This window comes from Cibotium barometz, chromosome 50 (genome assembly GCF_041138505.1).
Source record: "Cibotium barometz isolate CiBa-2024 chromosome 50, ASM4113850v1, whole genome shotgun sequence".
NCBI lineage: Eukaryota > Viridiplantae > Streptophyta > Polypodiopsida > Cyatheales > Cibotiaceae > Cibotium > Cibotium barometz.
The window spans coordinates 19642193-19653572 of NC_141095.1; positions in this window are offsets into that span (position 1 = coordinate 19642193).

Genomic DNA, 11380 nt, shown 5'->3' on the forward strand with positions numbered 1-11380 from the left:
GAGTGTTACAATTGTAAATTCTTGTAGTTTGAAAGATTGTTGAGTCAATGTTACTTTTTTTTCTTTTAGATCCCGAAATTGAGATAGTAGCACCAAGTGAAGTAGCTACGGAATGCCACAATCAAACTATGGATGAGAGCTTCTCCCACACATTCAGTGATGTCCATCCGCAAGGTTTAAAGACAAATGTTGACAATGAAATTGGGATACCTAAATCTCCAACAAATGAAGCAATGGGTGAGAGTTTCCAGCCCGAAGAAGAAGTACCAAGAAGTACCGACACTGCTATCTCTAAGAAATCAGCATTGACAATTGTGTTGGACCTGAATGGTCTACTATTGAAACGTTGTCAACAACAACCATCTTCAATACATGAAACTATTCAAATGGATTCAAAACGATATATTGTACTAAGGCCAGGATGTATCCAATTCTTGAAGATTTTATTAAAAAATATTAATGCTGGGATCTGGTCAACAGCGATAGAGAGTAATGTTCTTTAAATATTGAGAATATTACAAGACAGAGCAGGAGAGATATTGCCTTTTTTGTAGTTTGGGCTCAAGAGGCTTGCGAGAAGGATAAAAGTGGCAAAATATCTAAACCTGATAATCCAACAGTTTAGGATAAAAGTGGCAAAATATCTAGACCTGATAATCCAACAGTTTAGGCAATGTTCAAGCCATTGTCAAAAATTGCTTCATGTTTTGATTGTGATGCTCGTAGAACGGTTCTTATTGATGACTCTCCATACAAGGGATGTGCTTCTCCTGATAATAATTGTATATATCCTGCAAAGTTTGATGAAGAAAAGATGGTCGACAATATTCTCATTGATGAGCTGCTCCCTTACTTATTGCAGCTTGATAAGAGTGAAGATGTGTGTGAGATCATTGGCTCTAATCGCTACGGACAACCTCCAGTATCCAATGAAAATGAATACAGAGGTGTGGTAGATTTTTGGAGAAAGCGCAATTTAAATTGGTCAAAGAAGATAATCTACACTGATAGGCTACCACTATCAGAGATTATACAAAAGTTTGTCGACAATCAAGAGGTATTAGCGAGACAATATGAAAACAAAAGAGAAGAGATAATAGAAATTATGGCAAAAGAACGAGTCAGTATTGCTAGCATGAGGGGACCACAAGTGATTTCTCTAGCTAGAAAATTGGGCTCTACCACAACGCAATTGAAGGCAGCCAATGCAAGGGCTTTCATAAACAAGGTGTTAAATGAGTACAATCTTCTCCAACAGGATAGAAATAACTAAGGTACTACCCAACATAAATGATAATTATAACCAAATACATGATTTTATACAACAATTTTGTATTCACAATGAAGAAACTTAATTTATGATGGTTTCTTGCAGATTTATTTCAAGGATATTGTTCCAAGGAGTATTCACTTAAAGAAGCCATTTGTCACAAGGATTGTATTTTTTTGGAGGAATTTTATCTTTTTGTAATCATGAATTGACAAGAAATTTTGTCCTGTTTTTAAAGTAGTGGCAAATGTATTACTCTTCAGATAATTTTATAAATGTTGGAGTGCACTCTACTATAATGGGCCTCCAAATTTGAAAATGTATGGAAACTTGATCTTTATCTTATGATTTTAATTCCTACATATTTGGACTATGGTAGAGCTAGATCAATACCTTCTAACTCCACCTCATGGTAAAGCTAGACTTCAAAGCATTCTAGCTCCATGACATGGTAGAGCTAGACTTGAAAGCGTTCTAGCTCTACCATATGGTAGAGCTAGATCAATGCATTCTACCTCTTCCACGTCACCACATGGTTGAGTTGGTTTTCAAACCATTCTAGTTCTACCATGGGGTCTAGCTAAAATATTTTGATACAGCTCTACCATGTGCTAGAGCTAGACTTCAAATATTATTTCTAATTTTGCCATGGGATCGAGCTAGAATACTTTGATATAGCTCTATCACATGGTAGAACTAGATTTAAAAATATTCTAGCCCTACCACATGGTTGAGCTAGAATAGTGCATTCTAGCTCAACCACGTGGTTGATCTAGATCAATGCATTCTAATTTCACCACATTTTGATACATGCTAGCACATTTTGTTGCGTCTTTTTAGAATCAAATGGAAAGAGTCTTTGCATCTTGGGTCATTTTCTAATGCAACTAAAGTCAACATTTTGGAACAGTATATAGTTTAATGTTAGCGTGCATAGTCACGTTTGTCTTATAATTGTTTAAAATCTATCTTTGCATAAGAGTAGTTGTAACATGCCTTCCCCCACATGCCCACGTTTATCATTAAGCATACTCATTGTTTTCCAGGTCATGTGATCAGGGATTTCACTGACGTAAATGAAAATATATGAACATGTTAATAACATATGTTAATAACACAAAAAATCTTGTGATCGCATGCTATATTCACAAAGCTTCCACAAGGGCCTAAAAAAACTATCTTTGCTGGGCTTCTAAGCAATTCTTAGGTGGCCACCACTGACCTACTATTATGTGAAGATGGTAACATGAGAACATGTGAATAGCTTATTCCCATGTGTAGCCAAGCTTTTAAGGGGTTCCCAAATGGCGAGTGACCTGTTATTTTGTGAACGGTTACATGAGAACATGTGAATAACTTGTTCACATGTGTTATTATCACAAAAAATCTTATAATCACGTGAATATTAAATCCCTGCATGTGATTGATTCTAATTGGCAGAGGCGACTTCTTCATCATAGAGCATTAGTACGTCACATGTCCAAGAAAATCTAGAGTGTATGAAGATAGTTGGCTCAGCGCCGTCTTGATCGTCTACGGGAAATTGATGCAAGGTTGCGCTTTGTGCATCCCTCTGAGGGGGTTATCATATTGACATGGTATTTGTTAGACCCAATATGCGTACCCCTATGCAAAGAGGATGATAGGAGGGCTATTATTCTAAACCTCAATGGTTTGTTGTGCTATGTTGTCGAAACCCAATATGATGAGAAGGATCCTCCTTATAGCAACGAGTTGGTAAAATACCCAATTAACCAATATCGTTATGTCCTATGTCACAACAAGGATGCACATGAGTTCTTAGATTGGTGTATTCAATTCTTTTATGTTTTTATTTGGAGCGCATGTAGGAGAACTAAGCTCTCTGGAATAATTGACACAGTATTTCCACAACAAAAGCCCAAGTTTGTAGGTGTTCGCTCACAAGAGCATTGTTCAAAATCCACATGGGTTGTGCAGAATAGACAAGTTTTCTTTAAAAAGCTTGAGACCTTTTGGGGTCTCCATCCTTTGTAGTACAACAAGAAAAATACATTGATAATTGATGATAGCTACTATAAGGAGTTTAAGAATGAGCAAGGAACCTGGTTAATAGTCCCAGAATTGTACCACCAACCTTCCAAGGAAAGGTATAGTTTTTTGAAAGAAGATTTAAGAAATTGGTTGTTTTTATGGCTACAGAATGAAGATCGGCAAGAGTATACATGGGATAATGCCTTTGAAGAAAAGCCTAACCAATTCTCAGATGATGTGATGAAGAAATGGCTTGAAGAAGAGAAATTGGAAGTAGAGAATAGGAAAAAGGCAGAGGTGTGGAAGCGATAGAGCAGGAGGCTGATGCTGAGGCAGAGAGGCAAGAACAACTTGAAACTCAAAGAAAGCAATGAGAGGAGGCTGAAGCTGAGGCAGAGAGACAAGAAGAGAGTGAAAATGAAGCAAAGCAACAAGAGGAGGCATCATGAAAGTAATACACCACCATGAAGCTCATTTTGTTTGTCCGTAATATAATCAAATGTAGAGGATGCAAGTAATTTGGCCTTTTTTTAATGTAATAAAAGTCCATATATTGAAATATGATATTGTAATCAGGCCTCTTATGGAGCATACTGTTCAAATGTTTGCCTTTGCAAAGCATTGAACAAATTCTAGCACAAGCAATAAATTCATGTTCATTTACAATGTCTTATTATAATTGAGTCATAAATGGAGTGCATCCTTCTCTAAGGGGACTCCTTTTATCGTTCTCTAAGGGGACTCCTTTTATCCTTTTATCTTTTGGTCAAACTTTGCAAATTATTTTTTTTTTAGTAGAGTAGGTGAAGAATTTTAACTATCATTTTGACAAAGGGCATCCTACTGCAAGGAGACTCTTTCTATCTTTAATAATGTTAATTTGTAGTAGTTGTGTATATAAGGAAACTTTCACCATGTCAAATTATAAATTCTTGTTTATTTAGTCTTTGTTCATTCCAATGCAGTCTTAAAATTGGAGAGTGCGTTCTACTCTAAGGGGACTCTCAATATACAATCTCTTGTATCAATGTTTTTACTTGGGAGTCTAGATTGAACAAATTGTAGATCTTGGTTCTTTCAATGTGTTCTTGCTCCACGTGGTAGAGCTAGCTCAGAATTCTAGCTCTACCATGTGGTAGAGCTAGAATCCCTTAAAATCAAGCTCCACCATATGGGATGGTAGAGCTAGAATTCTATGTCTATATCTACCATGTGGTGGAGCTACCATCCATTGAAGTCTAGCTGTAAACCATGGTCTCTTCATGGAATTTTGGCCTTACCACATGGTGGAGCTATTATCCATGTGTGGTAGACCTAAACCTTTGGAAGTCATACAATACGACTAGAATTTTGAGTCTAGATCTACCGTTTGGTGGAGCTTGCATCCACTGTAGTCTAGCTCTATAATGTCCAAGTGGTGGAACAGGATCTAGAATGGATAAGTCATGGATCAAGAAATCCTTTTCAGCTCTATAATAGACAAGTGCTAGATCGAAAGTGAAGAGATAAAGTGAATGACATTGGACTGTTGGCCATCCTAGACACCTCAATATGAGCAACAAGGCAAATATCTCGCTACATTGTCCATTTCAGACTAATAACTACACCAGTTTTCTTCAAAAAAGTTCATTTCTTTTGGGGTCTTCATGTTTTGTACAACAACAAGAATACATTGAAACTCGATGATAGCTACTACAATGTGTTCAACAATCAAGATGATAATCAAGATAATAATTGAGAGAATAATCTAAGTGTGTGATCTTATGAGTACACAAAATGAACATGCTTAAAAAGAAGCTCAATACCTCATTCAACCAATACACCCCCATGACAGTAGCACATTTTGTTACTCCCTTTTGTAATTAAATGTAAATGGTCTTTGTAAGTGGTCTCTATTATAATAAAATATAAAGGGTCTTTGTAATCTGGCCATCTTCGGGAGCGTGTTGTTCAATTGTGTGCCTTTTGCAAGGCATTGAACATATTTTAACACAAAAAAATAAATTCATTTTCATTTACAATGTTTTATTATAATGGAGTCATAGATGGAGTGCATCCTACTCTAAGGAGACTCCTTTTATCTATTGACAAAGTGTATCATACTTTAAGGGGACTCTTTAGTAGAATAAGCTTCATCAAAATGAAATCTTTTAACCGTAATTTTGACAAAGTGCATCCTACTCTAGGAGACTCTTTCTATCTTTAATAATGTTAATCTGTAGTGATTGTATATATAAGTATACCTTCACCACATCAATTTATAAAATATTATTCATTTTGTCTTGTTCATTACAATGAAGCTTTAAAATTGGAGAGTGCATCCTACTCTAAGGGGACTCTCAATATACAATCTCTTGTATCAATGTTTGTAATTGGGGGTCTAGTTCGATCAAATGTTATATCTTGGTTTCTTATGGACTGTAGAATGGCCAAGTGGTGGATATAAAAATCTTTAAATCCTCCTCAATGTGTTGTAGCTCCACATGGATCAAAATTCTAGCTCTACCATGTGGTGGAGCTAGAACCCCTTAAAAACAAAATTACACCCCCATGATGCTAGCACATTTTGTTACTCCCTTTTATAATTGAATGTAAATGGTCTTTGTAAATGATCTCTATTATAACAAAATATAGAGGGTCTTTGTAATTTGGCCAACTTTGGGAGCATACTGTTCAATTGTGTATCTTTGCAATGCATTGAACAATTTTTAACACAATAAATAAATTCATAGATGGAGTGCATCCTAGTCTAAGGAGACTCCTCTTATGCATCCACAAAGTGCATCCTACTTTAAGGGGACTCCTTTTATCCTTATATCTTTTGGTTGTTAATGAAAAAGATTTATTATTTCTTTAGTAGAATAAGCTTTATCAAAATGAAAATTTATAATTGTAAATTGGACAAGTGCATCCTACTCCAAGGAGACTCTTTCTATCCTTAATAATGTTAATTTGTAGTGGTTGTGTATATAAGGATACCTTCACCATGTCAATTTTTAAAATTCTTGTTCATTACAATGAAGTCTTAAATTGAAGAGTGCATCCTACTCTAAAGGGACTCTCAATATACAATCTCTTGTACCATTGTTTTTAATTGGGAGTCTAGGTTGACCAAATGGTAGAATCTGATCTTGGGTTCTTAGGGACTGTAGAATGGCCAAGTGGTGGATCTAAAAATCCTCTTCAATTGTAAAATATACAAGTGGTGGATCTAAAAAATCTTGAAACCTTTCTATTTCTAAGATCAAGCTAGGTTCGATCTAGCATCACTTGATAAAGCAAACCATTTTTAAATTTTTTATAAGTTGAAAAAGGTAGATTCTAGATTAAATGCATTAAATTTTTCAATGTGGGAATGGGATTTTTCCCACTTTACCTAATACGGTCTTGAAAGAAGAGGGAAGAAGGAAACTATTACTGCAATGGAATGATTGTTTATTGCTTATTGTAAAAAATGACTTATTTACAAGTGACTAGTTTTCACACTAGACTAGCTAAAGTTAGAAATGGCCCAGCCTCAATTACTAGTCTTAAGTAACTATGTACACTAAGTGCATAGACTTTCCCTATTCGAAATTAAGCATAGAGTAAGGCCACTTTATAGGTTTCAAAATTGTATTACAAAAGATAAGTGTCCATTCTTATATAGGTAAGATGACAAAGCACCTTACCGATAGGTCGAAGGGCAAAACCATGTTAACCAGTGGAGTGGTTAATAGCTTATGTTAAGGTCTCTTTATGTGTTCCAATTCTGTCTTACACAAAATCTCACTGCCTATTTGAGTGGGTAAGATGCCAAAGTTCCTTACGGGGTAAGTTAAGGTGGGTAAAACCATGTTAACCAACGAAGGTTATTATACCCCCTTCCTAATGGTGAGTATCCTCACATTACCCATGTTGATGGTGAAGCTACTACTGAGGTAAAGAGGTGTGAATGGTGCAGGATATGCCATGATGTTGGTGTAGGAGGTTAAGAAGAAGCATAGAAAGTAGATGCAAAGTAAAAGCTCTTCATGCGAGACCTTGTTTTGTTGTGAAAGTTTTCAATTTCACAAGGTTTGGTAGAAGCAACATGTGCACTTTGATTGGCGGAATGTGAGACCCTATTTTGTTGTGGAAGTGGCTTGGGATTTTCAAATTCAGGCAGTTGGTAGAAGCAACATGTGCCCTTTTGATTGATGGAATGAGCACCATGACCACCAACTTGTCAATGATTGGCATGGGTAGATGGTAGTTTGGACCTTCTGTGTGTTAGATAATATTATGTAAAGAACTCACAATGATATGTGCCTAGAGAGTGGGCTTCTTGATTGGTTAATACATCGGCGAGAGAAAGGTTGGTTGCAATTCAAGTCAAAGCAAAGGTTGTATGCATCAAAGCTCTTGGAGGTAGCTCATTTTCTAGGTGATAGAATCCAGCTCAAGAAAACAAAAAGATAAGTCCATAGGCTTTAGAAAAACATGATGATAAAAGAAAGATATTCCAAAAGGATATACAAGCTTACAATAATGCCTTGGCTTTTGTTTTGCTCGGTGCTCATATTGATGAAAGATTTGGCAAAAATACAAGTGTGTATAATCTTCAAATCCATGGTAGTTTGTATCGTCATTTCGGAACATTGTTGCCCAAATAGACACAAGAAGAAAATCCACGATATGCACAACTATATGTTTTGTGTATGACACAAAACATGAGTTAAAAAATCATTTAGATGGTATGCCTGGATCGGATCTTAATGTGTTGGGAAGGTTGCAAGAATTGATATATGAATGTAATCCATATACCAATGTGTTTCAGTCAATGCAAAAATTTCTCTAAAGTACTCCACATGTAGAGTTAAGGATGGTAATCTTTGATAGACGTTGTGGGTGAAAGCATGATAAGGTGGATTGAAAACCTGTGTCCTAAACGATGGTTTACAACTCGTTGTGACACCCTTTTTATATGTAGAGTTAGAGAATTAAAACATGGTTGTTTAATCTTGTTTCACATTTATTATATCTAAAGGCACACTAAATACATATTATGATGATATTGAATCCACTAATATTGGTTGTCTTCAAGTGTGACAACAACCAGTGCAACTGCTAGAAAGTGTACCACCTTATCATGATTTCACCCTTGTACTTCAAGGTAGTATTTGGTGCCAACTGCTAGCAAGGTCGCTCTGCTATTATGCCAAGGCAAGGGGATGATTTTGATCTTGGGTTTCAAGATATTCAAATATTCTCCCATAATGGAGTGGTAAAAAGAATAGGTCATAGATGCCACTCGTGTGTTCTAATACACACTCACACACACACACACACACACACACACACACATACATATACATATACATAGATATATGTACACGTGGCTCACCATGTGTACTACCCCTACACGGGTAACACATGTGCCATGCCATGTGTATTGCCCGAGTTGAGGAATTACACGTGGCAATGTCCTAACTCAGACATTATAGGTGACGCAAAGTGTGTGAAGGGTGCACCCCCAAGCTCTCCATCTTGGTACATAACCCAAGAGACTCTAGTTGCTCAACTATCAATCACTCCTCTTCTTGTAGAAACCTCGACTCTTCGGACTAGTACTCCTTTCTAATGAGAGAGGTAGCTGCTATACCTTTGAAAAAGAGGAATCATGTGCACATAAACCACATATTGAGTCCAAGATTTCACTCTTAAAGGTGGTGAAACTCAACTCATTCACAATCGGCATGTGGCTCAGTGCATCCGCTCTACTAAGTTAAATTTACCTCTCTAATAACGGAGTATAAGGTCAAACTCCTATAGGATGTCAGCCCACCAAGCTCTTCTACCCTTCAATTCACCTTGACTTGAAAGCCATTTAAGACTTTTATTATCCATCCAGACCTTAAACATAGTGCCATACAAATAATGTCTCCACTTTTTAAGAGCATGAATAATCGCAAGTAACTCTCTCTTGTATGCCGAGTATTTACGCTAATCACAATCAAGCTTCTTGCTTTCAAATGTAGTAGGGCGTCCCCTTTGCAAAATAAAACCACCCCGATGGCCTCCCCACTAGCATCTCTCTAAAACAAATGGCTCATTGGGGTCCATAATGCTCAATACTGGTGACGTTGCTTGCAATGGCCACCTTGAGCTTCTCAAAACTTCTTTGATGAGGATCCCCACGATGAATAGTTTTATCATTTGTTCTCAACTCATCGATTAAGGAGACTGCGATCTTTGTGTATTCCTTTACATACTATTAGTAGAACCTCGACATACTTAGAAAAATCTATAATTCCTCGAGATTTCTAGGTTCAGGCCATCTAACAATGGTATCAACCTTGTGAGGATCCATCCACATACCATCCGAAGACAATATGGACTAAATAGTGGATCTCCTTAACAAAAACTTTGCCCTTGGATTCCTTCCCAAATAGCTTATTTTCCTTGAGGAGTTTAAACACAAGTGAAAATGTTGTAAGTGTTCTTTTGTTAAACAGTTTTAAAATGTTGTAAGTGTTCTTTCAACTTACTGTATATAAGTATGTCCTCTAGGAAAACTACTATAATTTTTTTCAAATATATATGGACATAAAACCTTATTCATCAACGTCATAAAAAAATTTCACGGGAGTAATTGTCAAGCCATGTAGCATGACTAGGAACTCGTAATGTCCAAAATGAGCCTTAAACATGGTCTTGGAAACATCTTATTCCCTAATCTTAGAAAAATGCTTCGCACTGGTTAGTTAATCAAACAACTCATCAATGCAGGGCATTGGATACTTGTTCTTAATTGTTATTTGATTAAGAGTATGATAATCTACACACATCTACTTGTTATTTGATTAAGAGTATGATAATCTACACACATCTACTTGTTCTTAATTGTTATTTGATTAAGAGTATGATAATCTACACACATCTACTTGTTCTTAATTGTTATTTGATTAAGAGTATGATAATCTACACACATCTACTTGTTCTTAATTGTTATTTGATTAAGAGTATGATAATCTACACACATCTGCATATACTCGTCTTTCTTTTTTACCAAAATAATGGGTGAACCCATGGTAAAGAACTCCAGTGTATAAACCATTTCTTCATATACTTGGCTAACTACCATTCCACTTCCTTTACCTCTGAGTGGCTTACCTTGTAATAAGTAGGTTTGCTTATAGGTTTTGACCCTGGTAGCACATCAATGCCATGGTTAAGTTCCCTAGACAATGGAACCCCATCTTGGAGATAATCGAGAAACACATTCCTAAACTCTCTCAATAAATCACTCAAAGGCAACTACGCACTTTTGTTTTATTTTCTTAGTTTTAGCCTTGGTAATTACATTTTTTTCACAAGAAGACAAAACAAGTTTTGAGAAATAGTGATCGCAACCAAGGCCATTTAAGTTATCTTAACTAAAATTAGTTTCAACTAACGGAATCTTTAGCAATCACATTTATTTCAACTAACGGAATCTTTAGCAATCACATTTATTTCATCTATTGAAATAAATTAATCCAAGAGAGTACAAATATATACTTGCTTTATGTCATCGACGCGTTGATGGCATGGCACAACTCTAGGGGCAAAATCATGGATGCAACATGAACCTCATGCTCACCATGTAGCCTCACTAATTTTCCCTCATGCACAAACTTTAAGTTATTATCCTAGTAGCTACATTGACTCAAGGTAGGGCCAAGGTTATACAACAACTCCCTGCCCCTAGATAAATATCGGCTCTAGTCAAGTGCATGACCTGAAAATCCAAACTGGCCTCGTAGCCGTGCTGCATAGCTAAAGGTACCCCTAAGACCAGTGTGTCCCAAACATGTTTATCGTGACCATTAGCCACCAATGATATAGTGTAATTATATTTGGTCTTGGTCTCTGGCAATCACAGCTTCTTAACTAATGTGTAGTTAAGGAAGTTATGAGTGGCTCAATGATCAATCATGACAGTGACTCTACGACCACCTAAACTTTCATACAAGGCAGCCCAAATCATGTGGACCAAATTATGTGGTCCCATTGATGTGGCTACTACATTGCCTGGGTAACACAGCAAGTGTGGTACTATTTGTATGTCCTAAAGTTACCTCTCTGAACTCCACG